We start from the raw sequence: 13,451 nt of genomic DNA on the forward strand, positions 1-13,451 counted from the left end.
CCACTCTTGGGTAAAGTTTTAAATCAGAAAGCAAAACAAAACTAAAATATGTTTCTCAGAGAGATGTAATGAGTTTTCTATTGCCACTGAATAAGTTATAGTAGAAATATTCTCCACATTTTGAGTGCCTGCTCTGTGTCAGTCACTGTTGTAAGCATTTGTATTAACTTATGCTTCAACTCTCATACTACCTGTCAAAGGAGGAAAAGATGTTGTATATTTTTCTCAGTGTTATATGGTTTTTAAGTAGCAGAATTTATAGTTGAACATATGCAATTTAATTCCTGAGAGCAGCTTATCTGCTCAGATTCTGCTTAATCATAATCTGGGAGTTGAAACAGTGAGTACATTTCACAGCCAAATCCATAACACTGAACCATATTTGGTTATTATTTTAATTATGGAAAGAAATATATCTTTAAATATCTATATTTAGTTAAAAATATGTAAAAGCAATTTCAAGTAAATATGTTCTCATGAGTTTATGATTCTGTATCTTTAATAATATTGTCACAAAGCTGAAGTATTTACCTACAGTCAACAGAAATCTTGTTTAGCATTTGTATGTGCCTACATTCCTTAATTTCACCTCATCTTGATCTGATAATTAAATGTACAGCAGAGTCTGTGCTGATATTTCCCTCCAAAACCTTGTTACCAATAGGATGTCATTCCACTATCATCTCTATAAATCCCAGAATCCAAAAATGTCATTTTTAAAGGTCATTTTATATCTGTCATTTTGAATAGATGTATATTCTTTCTTTAAAATGCAAAATTAAGTATCTTTGTTAAAATTATAGTTACTCCACGGTCAGGCAGGGTGGCTCATGCCTGTAATCCCAGCACTTTAGGAGGTCAAGGGAGTAGATTACCTGCGGTCAGAGTTCAAGACCAGCTTGACCAACATGGTAAAACCACATGTACTAAAAATACAAAAATTAGCTGGGTGTGGTGATGCATGCCTGTAATCCCAGGTATTAGGGAGGCTGGGGCAGGAGAATTATTGAACCCAGGAGGCAGAGGCTGTAGTGAACCGAAATTGCGCCATTGCACTCCAGCCTGGGCAACAAGAGTGAAACTCTGTCTCAAAAAAAAAAAAAAAAATTACAATAACTCTTATTTCTTTATTCAATACTCATATACAAAACATGGTCAAACAAGCCACATGAAGAACATAGGTATTTTTGTCAAACTTGAAGCATGTAATATATAAGAAATGGTTTCATAATTTATTATTTTATAATTTATAAGAATTATTTCTTTCGGAATATTGTCAACTATCATTGTATATATGTATGGGGTACAATGTCATGCTATTATATGTATACAATGTGGGATTAATGAATCAAGCTTATTAACATAACCATCACCTCAAATGCTCATCACTTATTCTTCCTAACTAAAGCATCGTATTCTTTGACCAATGTCTCCTGATTCCCCCCAGTCCCAGCCTCTGGTAACCATAATTATACTCTCTGCTTCTATGAGTTTAATTCCTTTAGATTCCACTTGTAAGTGAGAACATGCAATAATTGTCTTTGTGGGCCTGGATTGTCTTTATGTGCTGCCTTTCACTTAGCATTATGTCCTCCAGGTTCATCCATGTTGCTCTCGAATGACAGAATTTTCCTTTTAATTAAGACAGAATAGTATTTATTGTGTACATTTATACAGAATTTCTTTATCCATTCATAAACACATAGGTTGGTTTCATATATTGGCTATGGTAAATAATGTTGCAATAAATATGGAAGTGTAGATATCTTTTTGAAATGATGATTTCGAATCCTTTAGATTTTTACCTAAATATAGGGTCTGAGTAGAAAAATGATACCTAATTAAGTTTTTTAAAGAAAATTCTATTTAAGTTTTTCATAATGGTTGTGCTAGTTTACAACCACTCCAAAAGTGGGTTTTTTCTCCATGTCCTCCCTGACGTGTTATCTTTCATTTGTTTGATAATAGCCATTCTGACAGGTGTGAGGAGAGAGCTTGTTGTAGCAGGGTTATACTTAAGTCTTTAAGTAAATCTTTAATTCATTTTGACTTGATTTTTTTATATGGTGTGAGACATGCATCCAACTACATTTTTTGCACATTGATATCCAGTATTCTGTTAATGCAGTATATCACATTTATAGATTTGTGTATGTGAAACTATCCTTGCATCCCTGGAGTAAATCCCTCTTGACATGACACAGATCTTTTTAATGCGCTGTTGAATTGAGTGTGCTAGAATTACATGAATTCTTATGTAACTTTCCTGGTGAAATCCAAGCTTCACATGCTATATTGCAATATAGCATGAATCCAACAACTAAGATGTTTAAAAAGATGTCAGTACTAAATAATAAATTCTGAAATTTTGCCAAAATTATTTAATCAATATTTTCATTTTCTTCTCTTAAAGTTGCGAGTTCACATTTAGAAAATACATGAAGCCCAAAAAATATTCATTCATTGATTCTAACTATTCAGAGCTTTGGATAACCTTGATTATGAACAATGATCAATTTATTCTCTAAGATGCATGGTACTTAATGGCATTAATGTATTTAAGATATTTTCATAGCATAAGTAATTATTTTATTCAGAAAATGAATTCTTCTAAGGAATTCAGTGAAGAAAAATCATTAAGTTATTTAGGTTTACATATTAGGAATACCTATGTCTACTTTACATTCTGATCAATTCAACATTGTTTCCCAGGCACAGATTTCTGTGCTCACATGTCCATTAACTTAAACTAAAAATAAAATTGAAATAATAGGTATAATATTTGTGGTAAGCAGAACTCCAAGATGGTCACCTAAGATCCCTGGCTTTTGGTTATTAAAACGTTAAAGAAAGTACTACTGTAAAGGGATTTTTCCAATATAATTAATGTTACTAAGTTTTTGGTTTGACAGATTATCTGTGTAAACCTAAGGTAATCACATGAGCCCTTTATAAGCAGAATGTTCTTCAAGAGGCAGCAGGGGGAGAAAACTGGAAAGATTCAACCATAAGAAGGATTTAAGAATTGGATATGATATTGCTAGACTTAAAGATGAGAGAACTCTGTGCAAAAACTGGAGAGAATCTCCTACATGCTCAGAACAACCCTTTTTGACAGACAATAAGAAAATGAAATATTTAATTCTATCAGTGTATTGTAGTGGATAGCAGATATAAAATAACTATTAAAAATTTTTCTATTTGGAAGCCCGAGGTGAGTGGATCATGTGAGGTCAGGAGTTTGACAGCAGCCTGGCCAAAATGGTGAAACCCCATCTCTACTAGTAATAAAAATTTAGCAGGGCCTGGTGATGGGTGACTGTAATCCCAGCTACTCGAGAGGCTGAGGCAGGAGAATCGCTTGAACCTGGGAGGCAAAGTTTGCAGTGAGATGAAATGGCACCACTGAACTCCAGCCTAGGTGAGAGAGTGAGACACCATCTCAAACAAAAAAAATTGCAAGTTCTTTTTTTAAAATTTATTTTAATTTTGTATCTTGTGTGTTTATTATTTTGAATAATACTGAGGTGGAATAATAGATATTAATTAAGTTTAGCAGGAATGTTCTAGACACAATGGCAGTAATTCTCTATCATTTATCATCTCTGTTGCAAATCATACATTTTAAAGCATACTAATCAATTTATCTTATGTATTATGAACATTATCCCTATAAATCAGAAACTTAGATATTTATGTTTTGCTACTAAATTAAATTGTACAAAAATTATTTATTCTCTAACTAGAACCTGCCGGACACTATAGCAGGCACTAGGTTTTTAATGTTGAGCACAAAAGACAGGGTTCTGAATTATGATTTTCAATAAAGTTATAAATACAAATACAGATAAATTATTTTATAAAACTTTATGGAGAAAAAATATATACTGCTATGAAAATACATAACACTAAATTATTTCTAGTTTAGGATTTCAGGACAAAGATCCTCAAGAAGTAAATTATTGAGCTGAAATTGCATAGATGAGAAAGAGCTGTATAGATGGAAAAAGGAGGAATTTTTATTTCAGACCAAAACAACATGTGCAAAGCTTGGTGGTAGCAGAAAGCTTAGTTCCTTTAAGAAACTGGAAACAGTCTATTGGACCAAAATGGAAAGGCGTACCTGAGAATAAGCTTCGTATTTGTAACCAGCAGCCTCGTCACAGAGCATTGACGTTTGTGTTAAGTATTTTGATATTCATCTGAAACAAAATTGAAGTCTTCAAGTCAGAATTATTTTGATAATATCAAACTGGAATTCTGAAAAGACTTCTTTCCTTGTGACTTGAGTCTATATTGAAGGAGCTGGTTAGAGAAATGAATGATGGGTAGCAAGGAATTGAAGTATTCTAGGTGAGAGATATTTAATTACATTAAGGTACTAGAAATCGAAAAAGACTACTTGAGCTTGGGAGATATTTGGAAATAAAATAGATATGACCTTTTGATAAATTTAATATAAAAACTCAGCATTATGGAAACCATGATAATTTTTAGTTTTCTTTTTTAAATAACTGGGTCTTTGGTATGTCATTTGCTGAGACAGATAAAAAGAGAGAATTCTATTGGATAAGCAATATGAGGTTGTTTGATACATGTTTGATTTGCTGTTTTATTTGGAACATCTAGATAAAAATATCAAGTAGCGAGTTGGGCATATTGTTCAAGAACTTTAGAAAAGAGTTGAAAGTTGGAGATATAAATCTGGATGTCATTGGTGCATATACAACATTGGGACTAGTTATATAAGTGAGAAAATAGAATTAATGAGAGGGCGTATGGAGACATAAGGACCTGGGACTTGCTGTTGTGATATCCCCAATGTTTAATGTCAGAATAAATGATGAGATTTAAATAGATCTGTCAAATGGGTGGGAGAAATTCCAGTGAGAGTGTAGTCATGGAAACTAAGGAAAGATCATGTTTCAGAAAGAAGCAGGGGCTCAACATTGTCAAATATTGCTAAGAGTTCAAGTGAGATAAGACTAAATTACAGAATGAGATGAAGAAAACAGATTCACGGTAGACCACAGGAAAAGATGTGTTCCATACGAGGATGGCAGTTTTGAATGAGTTGAGGATTGTTTGTAGAAGGAGAAGGGCTTCACTGACTATTGATTCTATTTTGTGTAGTTGGCTCTGAAAGTCTGCAGAGAAACTGAGCAGTAGCTGAAGTGAAATATGTGATATAATGACCTTCTTCTTTCCTTTTTTTAGAGATAAGAAGGACTTCAAAATTATCAAATGTTTTTGGAAAGGATTTAGAGATTCCATTAAAAAGAGATTGAATATAGAGAATAATGAAATAATAATTGATTATTCAATTTTATTGAGAATGGACGTGAAGAAAATTAGGGATAGAGAGGAAGCAGCATTTTCTTTACTATTATAAAAGGAAAGTAATAAAACACTGATGTAGAAGGAGATAGATTGGGAAGTTAGTTGCATTGTTAAGGAGTTTTGTTTTGATGTCGTATAATGGCAATACTGCATTTGAAAAGAGATGAAAATGATTCAGATATTCAGGGATAAGGGTTTATTTTAGATTGTGAATCATAAATGCATACTGATAACAATTTACCCTTATATGGGAAATTTTTCCAGCTGCCCTTGGCTATGTCAATACAATCACAGACTGGATAATGAAAAAGCAAGGCACAAGGAAATTGAGAATTTGGGGAGTGACATCACAATTGTGAACATAAGCTGTAACCTGGATGGTGAGGAAGCTTAATAAAGCAGAGGGATTATAGATAGAAATACATAAAAATGTATATTCCCAGAATTCCCAATGAAATAGAACAGTAATAGTGAACATATTAAATAAGAAAAGGAGAAAAAGAATCGTCGTCTTCACAGAACAAAACGTTTGATTTTGTAATAGTAAAGACCATTAGGTTTGACGTGAAAATGTGTATTGGTTGCTTTAATCAATATCTATTTAGTATACTTATGAGTACAGAAGTCATATTGTGGTGGGCTTAGGAATTGAAGTTGATGATGCAGAAATTGCAAGTTTTCAAGTTCTGTCAGAGCTTAAAGATAAGTTATCTTCATGAAAGGTTTTTAGAACTAGGAAGACATAAATGTATTTGGAGCTAAAATTTATAAGATAGTAGAGATAGAAATATCAAGATAGATTAAAAGCATAGATAAATGTTCTCTGAGTGGGAAAATATAATGAATAAAAATCACAAGTGATCATTTTAGCCTTGCCAAAGAATGATGTAAAATCCTTCTCCAGAAGCACCCAAGGGAAAGAAGGTGACAAAAGTAAACACAAATGGTACAGACATGGAGGTGGAGAATAAAAAAGTGACAAGAAGTTGTCAAACATAAATTCTCATTTCAGGAAGTTGAACTGAGATTCTCTGGGGAAGGTGAGAAGCTCAAATATGTGATTGGCAGCTTGAAATTTTTGATAAATTTAATTGTTTTCCATTTATTTTTACATCATGGTGACATCTATCTGGGAAACAGGAGATTTGGATACCAGCTGTACCTATTATGCAAAATGAGTCAAAACCCTTAATATTTATTTTTTAATGTCTATAAATTCAAAGAGTGCATGTTCAGGTTTGTTACATGGATACATTGTGCAGTGGAAGGGTTTGAACTCCTAGTGAAGCCATTACCTGAATAATAAAAATTGTACCCAATAGGTACTTTTCAATCCTCATCTCCCTCCCATGTCCCCAACTTTTGGTATCCCAAGTATCTATTATTTCCCTCTGTACTCCCCATGTGTACCTGTTGTTTAGCTTCTACTTAATAATTCTACTGCAATGTTTGATTTTCTGTTTCTGAGTTATTTTACTTATGATAATGGCCTGTAGCTCCATCTGTGTTGCTGCAAGAGACAGGATTTCATCTTGCCATTATTTCAAAAAGACACTTGCATGTGTATGTTTATTACAGCACTATACAAAATAGCAAAGTCATGAAATCAACCATAGTATTCATCTACAGATGATTGATATAGAAAATGTGGTATCTATACACCATGGAACAATAAACAGTGATAAAATAAAACTGGGACTTGCTGTTTCTAAATGCTGAGAACCATTCCTTTGGACAGCCAAATAAAAATAATAAAATATTTAATTATATCAGTGTGCTGTAGTGGATAGCAGATGTAAAATAACTATTAAATTTTAACTATTAAAAATTTTTCAATTTGGGAGGCTGAGGTGAGTGGATCACATGAGGTCAGGAGTTTGAGACCAGCCTGGCCAATATGGCAAAACTCCATCTGTACTAAAAATACAAAAATTAGCTGGGCTTTCTGGTGGGTGCCTGTAATCCCAGCTACTCAGGATTATAATGAACAGTGATTTTAAAAAATTATTATTCCATAGTGTATAGATACCATATATTTTTATCCAATCATCTGTGTTTGGAGACTTTTGTTGATTTCATAACTTTGCTATTGTGAATAGTGCTGTAATAAACATACGAATGCAGGTGTCTTTTTAAAAACAATGACTTCTTTTTCATTTGGTAGATACCTAATAGTGGGGTTGCTGGATTGAATGATATTTCTACTTTTAACTCTTTGAGAAATCACTACAATATTTTTCATAGAGGCTATACTCAGTGTGTAAGTATTGTCTTTTCTCTGCAATCTTGCCAACATCTGTTGTTTCTTGACCTTTTACTTTCATGACCAGATTTTATTGCTTCTGGTACTTGAAGAATCTAGGCAGAAGGGAAAGCACTGGAGTGAGATGAGGCATGTCTGTCTCTTGACCTTGGCTTTTGAATTACAATTACCATGATGTCAAGAAATGGCAGCTGAAGCTGGTTCCAAGGACAACTGAGCCAAGGGAAAAAGAGAGGAGTTCACTCTAAAGTTTAAACAGAAAGCCTAAGTAACCCATCCCTTGCTTCTTTGCCCTAGGACGTAAGTGTAAATTCATTAGAGTATTTGGAGATGGAGTTATCAACATAGTAATGTACTAAGTTCTGGCAGAACATTGCATTAAGTGCTAAGATGACGTAATTTCTGTGTGATTTGGAAATCCAAAGGAAAAATATTTAATGTATGTTTTGGCATAGGTTGCTTAGCAAAGTCTTCCTGAAGAAAGTGCTTAAATAGAAAGAAATCTAATTATACAAGTTTATTTTCTTGTCTTTACCATATTAAATTAGAATCTCTAAGGGAATGTCTTGACCCATCTTATTCACTATTTTGTCTGCACTAGATGACCCTGTGTGTTGGACACATAGTAACTGCTCTATCAATGAGTAGTGATTAATAATGGTTAAATAAAATTTTTAAATTTATAATGTCAATATTCATTTTACAGATGGAAAAATAGTAGCATAAGACATATAGGACTTAACATGTGTAAAATACTACTCTAAGTGTTGTAGATATTAACTAATTTAACCCTTGTAATAACCATACTAGGGAGGCACTGTTATTATCTTCGTTTGATAGCTTTAAGAGCTGAGGCACAGAAAGCTTAAAAAACTTTCCCAATATATACATATAAGTAACCTCTTTATTCTGCTTTTTGCCTCTCTTTTCCACCACATGACACTTCATTTCTCAGAACATTTCCATGTAGCTTGGGCTTCTCACTACATGGTGGTCTCAGGTGGTAACACTTCTCATTTGGTAGCTGCCTTCTAAAAAAGCCACAGCAGAAGTTCTAGTGCTTATCCAGAGTAGAGTATGGCTTTCATTGTGCTTTATTAGTCAAAGTGGTCACTTGCCAGCCTGGATTCAAGAGAAGGGGAAATAGACACCTTCAATGCATATCAAAGAACTTTCTGTCAATTGTAATATGTGACAAGAGAATGAGAACTTGCTTTGTATTACATGGCTATAAAGTAGAAGAAACAAAGATTAAGGCCATGATTATTTTTCCTCAAGTACACTGCTCTTCTCAATAGTCTATACATCTAGGACATATTTCCCATCAGAAACAAATTTTTGAATACATGACTGTAGATAATTATGTAATTATATAATTAATACTATTTCCTATTTTAGGGAGAGAAACTTGCATTTCTTACATTCTCTCCCTTTTAATTCCTGTGTGCCCTTCTCTTACTCAAAGCCTCACTCCCTATAACCAGGTAACTCATGTCATCAAGCTAGTATTGTCTTCATTGTACTTACGATATTTTGTGTGTGTTTGTGTACATATACATAGAGATAGATAGATGGATAAATAGATAATAATGAGCGGAGAAAGATTTATATATATATAAATGTTTATTGATTACAAATATGTGTGTGTATATATATATGTTTTTACAAATGTGTATGCTTTCACATTACCCCCATACATCTTATTTTCATTTTATGCAATAATGCTTTTTGGAAAACCATGCACTTTATGCTATATTTATAATTAATTATTTGTAAAAGCTACATAGTGCTCCATATTGTGAACATACTATAAATCATTCACACATAATCTTATATTGAAAATTGACATTGCTCTAAGTTTTCTAGAGCTTTTAAAAAATAAATTTAAGGGGAGAAAATGCTGTTTTATTACATGGATATATTCCATAGTGGTGAGTCTGGGCTTTCAGTGTAACCATCGTTGGAGTAACGTACATTACACCTATTTAGTAATTTATCACCCATCTCCCTCCTACTCTTTCACCCTTCCAAGTCCCCAGGGTCTATTATTATATACTGTATGTCCATGTGTACACATTGTAGCTTCTACTTATAACTGAGAACATGTGGTATTTGACTTCATGTTTCTGAGTTGTTTCACTTAATATAATGGGCTTGACAAGACATGATTTTATTATTTCTTATTGCATTCCACTGTGTGAATTTATTTATTTATTTATTTATTTATTTATTTATATTTACGTATGAAGATATCCACATTAAAGTTTCAACAATCCCTAGAACCTGTGAATATGTTACCTTATGTGGCAAAATAATTTTGCAGATGAAATTAAGGTTGCTAAGCAGCTCAATTAGCCACATGGGCCCAGTGTAATCACAAGGATTCTTAAAAGTAGAAAGAGGAGCAGATAGAAAGGGTTTGAAGGAGATGTGACTATGGAAGAAAGAAACAGATAGATGCAATGTGGCTGGCTTTGAATAGCAGGTATGAGGTTACAAGCCAGGGAATCTGAAAGGCGAATAGGACTTAGAAAAGTAGAGAAATTGATTCTTCCCTAGAGCCTCCAAAAGGGTATGTAGGTCATGCCAAAATTTATTTATTTTAACCCAGTAAGACCCCTTTGAGACTTTCAATCAATAGTACTATAAGGTAATAAATGTGTGTTGCTTTAAGCTTCTAAATTTCTGGTAACTTGTTAAGGCAGCAATAGGAAATCAATGCAATACACCAATACTTACTGGTCTTTTTAGTTTTGTGAAATATATTTTCAAGGGTGGGATTGCATGGCCTGAACGTTTTTTAATTTCTTGACTGATTAGCTTGACTTTGCTTCCAAAAACTTTAAGAATATCTGACTGACATATTTCTCTGCAGAATCATGCCACGTGTCTTTCATTGACATTATAAAACATGACCCAGAAAATCCGAAGTTGATACACTATGATTAGAATAAGAGTTCCAGCTTCTGAGACAGACTCTTCAGACAACTGTTTACCAACTTCTGTTAAGGATGTGACAATCCATAGTTTTTCTGGAGAGATAAATTCACTACCTTTGCATGGTATTTGAGAATGTGATAAACACATTTTTAAAATGAAATTCAAAATTGCATAGCTTTTTATAATTTTGCATGACATGAATTTTAAGAAACCTAAAACTCAAACCTCAATATCTTTTTTACTTTAAAAAAGGAAAATACTGGGGTTTTTTTTTGTTTATTTCTTTGTTTTTGTTTGTTTGTTTGTTTGTTTGTTTTGAGACAGCACCTTTTCTGTCTCCAGGTTGGAGTGCAGTGATGGGATCTTGGCTCACTGCAATCTCCGCTTCCCAGATTCAAGTGATTCTTCTGCCTAAGCCTCCCAAGTAGCTGGGACTACAGGTGTGCGCCACCATGCCCAGCTAATTTTTTGTATTTTAGTACAGATGGGGTTTCACCATGTTTGCCAGGATGAGTCACAGTCTTCTGACCTCATAATCCACCCTCCTCTGCCTCCCAAAGTGCTGAGATTACAGGTGTGAGAAAGTATGTCTACTATTGTTAAATTTTACATTTGGACAGTTTTTAACAATGATCAAACCTGGAGGCATGACACTTCCTGATTTAAAAATATAGCTGCAGTAATCCAAATAATATGGTACTAAAATTAAAACAGACATAGTCTTCTGGAACAGAACAGAGAGCCTGGAAATGAATCTATGTATTATGCTCAATGACTCTTCAATATGTGTGTCAAGAACACACCATGTGGAAAAGATAGTCTCAATGGTGCTGGGATCCACATTGCAGTAGAATGAAATTGGAGCCTTATCTTGCCCCACATATAAAAACCACTCAACATGGATTAAAGGCTTAAAAACTAAGATCTGAAACCATAACACTACCAGAACAAAACATAATGAAGGGTCTTTTGACAGTAGTCTTGGCAGTGATTCTTTCTTTTTTTGATATGATCCCAAAAACGCAGACAACAAAATAAAAAATAGGTATGAGATTTCATCAAATCAAAAAGCTAAGGAAAAAAATCAACGGAGTAAAAAGTCAACCCATGAAAAGAGAGAACATACTTGCAAACCATGTATCTGATAAAGTATTAATTTCCAAAATCTGTAAGGAACTAAAAAAACTCAATAGCATAAATAAATAAATAAATCCCATCTCAGTCCATTCAGTCTTCTATAACAAAATACTATAGATTGAGTGGCTTAAAAACAACAGAAATGTACTTCTCACCATTCCAGAGACTGAGAAGTGCAAGATCAAGACTCTGACAAATTCAGTGTCTGGTGTGGGGCTGTCATTTCCTTTTGTCCTCACATGGCAGAAGGAATAATGAAGTTCTCTGGAGGCTATTTTTAAGGGCATGAATCTCATTCATAAGAGATTTACTCTCAGGACCTTATTACCTCCTAAAGGTCCCACCTGCTAATACCATCCCCTTGGAGGTTAGGATTTTAACATATGAATTTGAGGGGTACACACATATTCAGCTCATAGCAAACCTGATTTAAAACTGGGCTAAGAACTTGAAGAGACATTTCTCAAAAGAAGACATATAAATGGCCAACAGGTATATGAAAAAGTACCTAATATAATTAATCATCAGGGAAATGCAAATTAAAACCACAATTAGATATTACCTCACACCTGTCAGAATAGTTATTACCAAAATGATGAACGATACTTGTTGGTGAGGGTGTAGAGAAAAAGAGAATGCTTGTACACTCTTGAAAGGAGTATAACTTGCATGATCATTATGAAAAACAGTATAGAGGTCTCTACAAAAATTAAATATAGATTTACCATATGATCCAGCAATTACACTTCTGTTTGTGTCCAAAGGAAATAAAATGATTATTTCAAAGAGGTATGGGCACCCCATGTTTATTGAAGCATTATTCACAATAACTAAGATAGAAGCAAAGTGTCTATCAGTTGAAGGTATAAAGCAAATGTGATATATATAGTATTTATATATAAATAAAGAAATGTTATTCACCATTAAAGAGAAGAACATCTTGCCATTTGCAACAACATAGATAAATGTAGAAGGCATTATGCTAAGTGAAATAAGCTAGACACAGAAAGACAAATACTGCATGATCTCACTTATATGTGAAATCTAAAAATGTTGAACTCATAAGAGCAGATAGTAGAATGGTAGTTAGCAGGAGGAGGGTGAGGAAAATGGGAAGATGTTGGTGAAAGAGTACAAATATCCAATAATGCAGAATAAATGAGTTTTGGGATCTAATATATACCATGATTATATGCATTATATATATCATATATATTATGACTATATACAGTTAGTAATACTGTATTGTATACTTGAAATTTGTTAACAGAGTTGAACTTAAATATTCTCATCACACACAAAAAAATCATTATGTGAAGTCATGAATATGTTAATTAGTTCATGGCAATAATTTCACAATATATACATATATCAGAATATCTCATTGTCTGTACTAGATACACTTTAAATATATACAATTTTTATTTGTCAAGGTACCTCAATAAAGGTGGAAAATATATTTTACTACAATTTTCTATTTTTTTATATTTGTAAGAATAAAGTATGAAATGTGTACTTTCTACAAATAAAATTCATATGTTTGATATGACAAATTTAAAAATAATTATGTAAGTATATTAACATTGTGAATTGCATTTTGGGGAAATTTGAGCCAAATCCTGAGAGTTCTTTATCACTGTGGCAAGGTTTTTTTAAATCTCCAATATGTAAACATTATATTTCTGTTTCACCAAATCATTTTGGAATTTGCAAAAATGCCATTCATGTTCTTCATGTATATTTATACCAAAAATGAGTGCAGGCTCTAATA

At 33.1% G+C, this 13,451-nt stretch overlaps 1 long non-coding RNA gene across 1 annotated transcript; it reads right to left on the minus strand.

The window, feature by feature from the left end:
* Positions 1 to 3,874: 3,874 nt before the first annotated feature.
* LOC108311380 lies at positions 3,875 to 12,183 on the minus strand. Its single transcript, XR_001828174.2, has 3 exons — positions 12,105 to 12,183; positions 9,428 to 9,432; positions 3,875 to 3,887 (listed from the first exon to the last, which is right to left on the minus strand). It is a non-coding gene; the product is annotated as an uncharacterized LOC108311380 (long non-coding RNA).
* Positions 12,184 to 13,451: the final 1,268 nt, after the last annotated feature.

The sequence above is a fragment of the Cebus imitator genome, unplaced genomic scaffold, assembly GCF_001604975.1.
Source record: "Cebus imitator isolate Cc_AM_T3 unplaced genomic scaffold, Cebus_imitator-1.0 Scaffold114, whole genome shotgun sequence".
NCBI lineage: Eukaryota > Metazoa > Chordata > Mammalia > Primates > Cebidae > Cebus > Cebus imitator.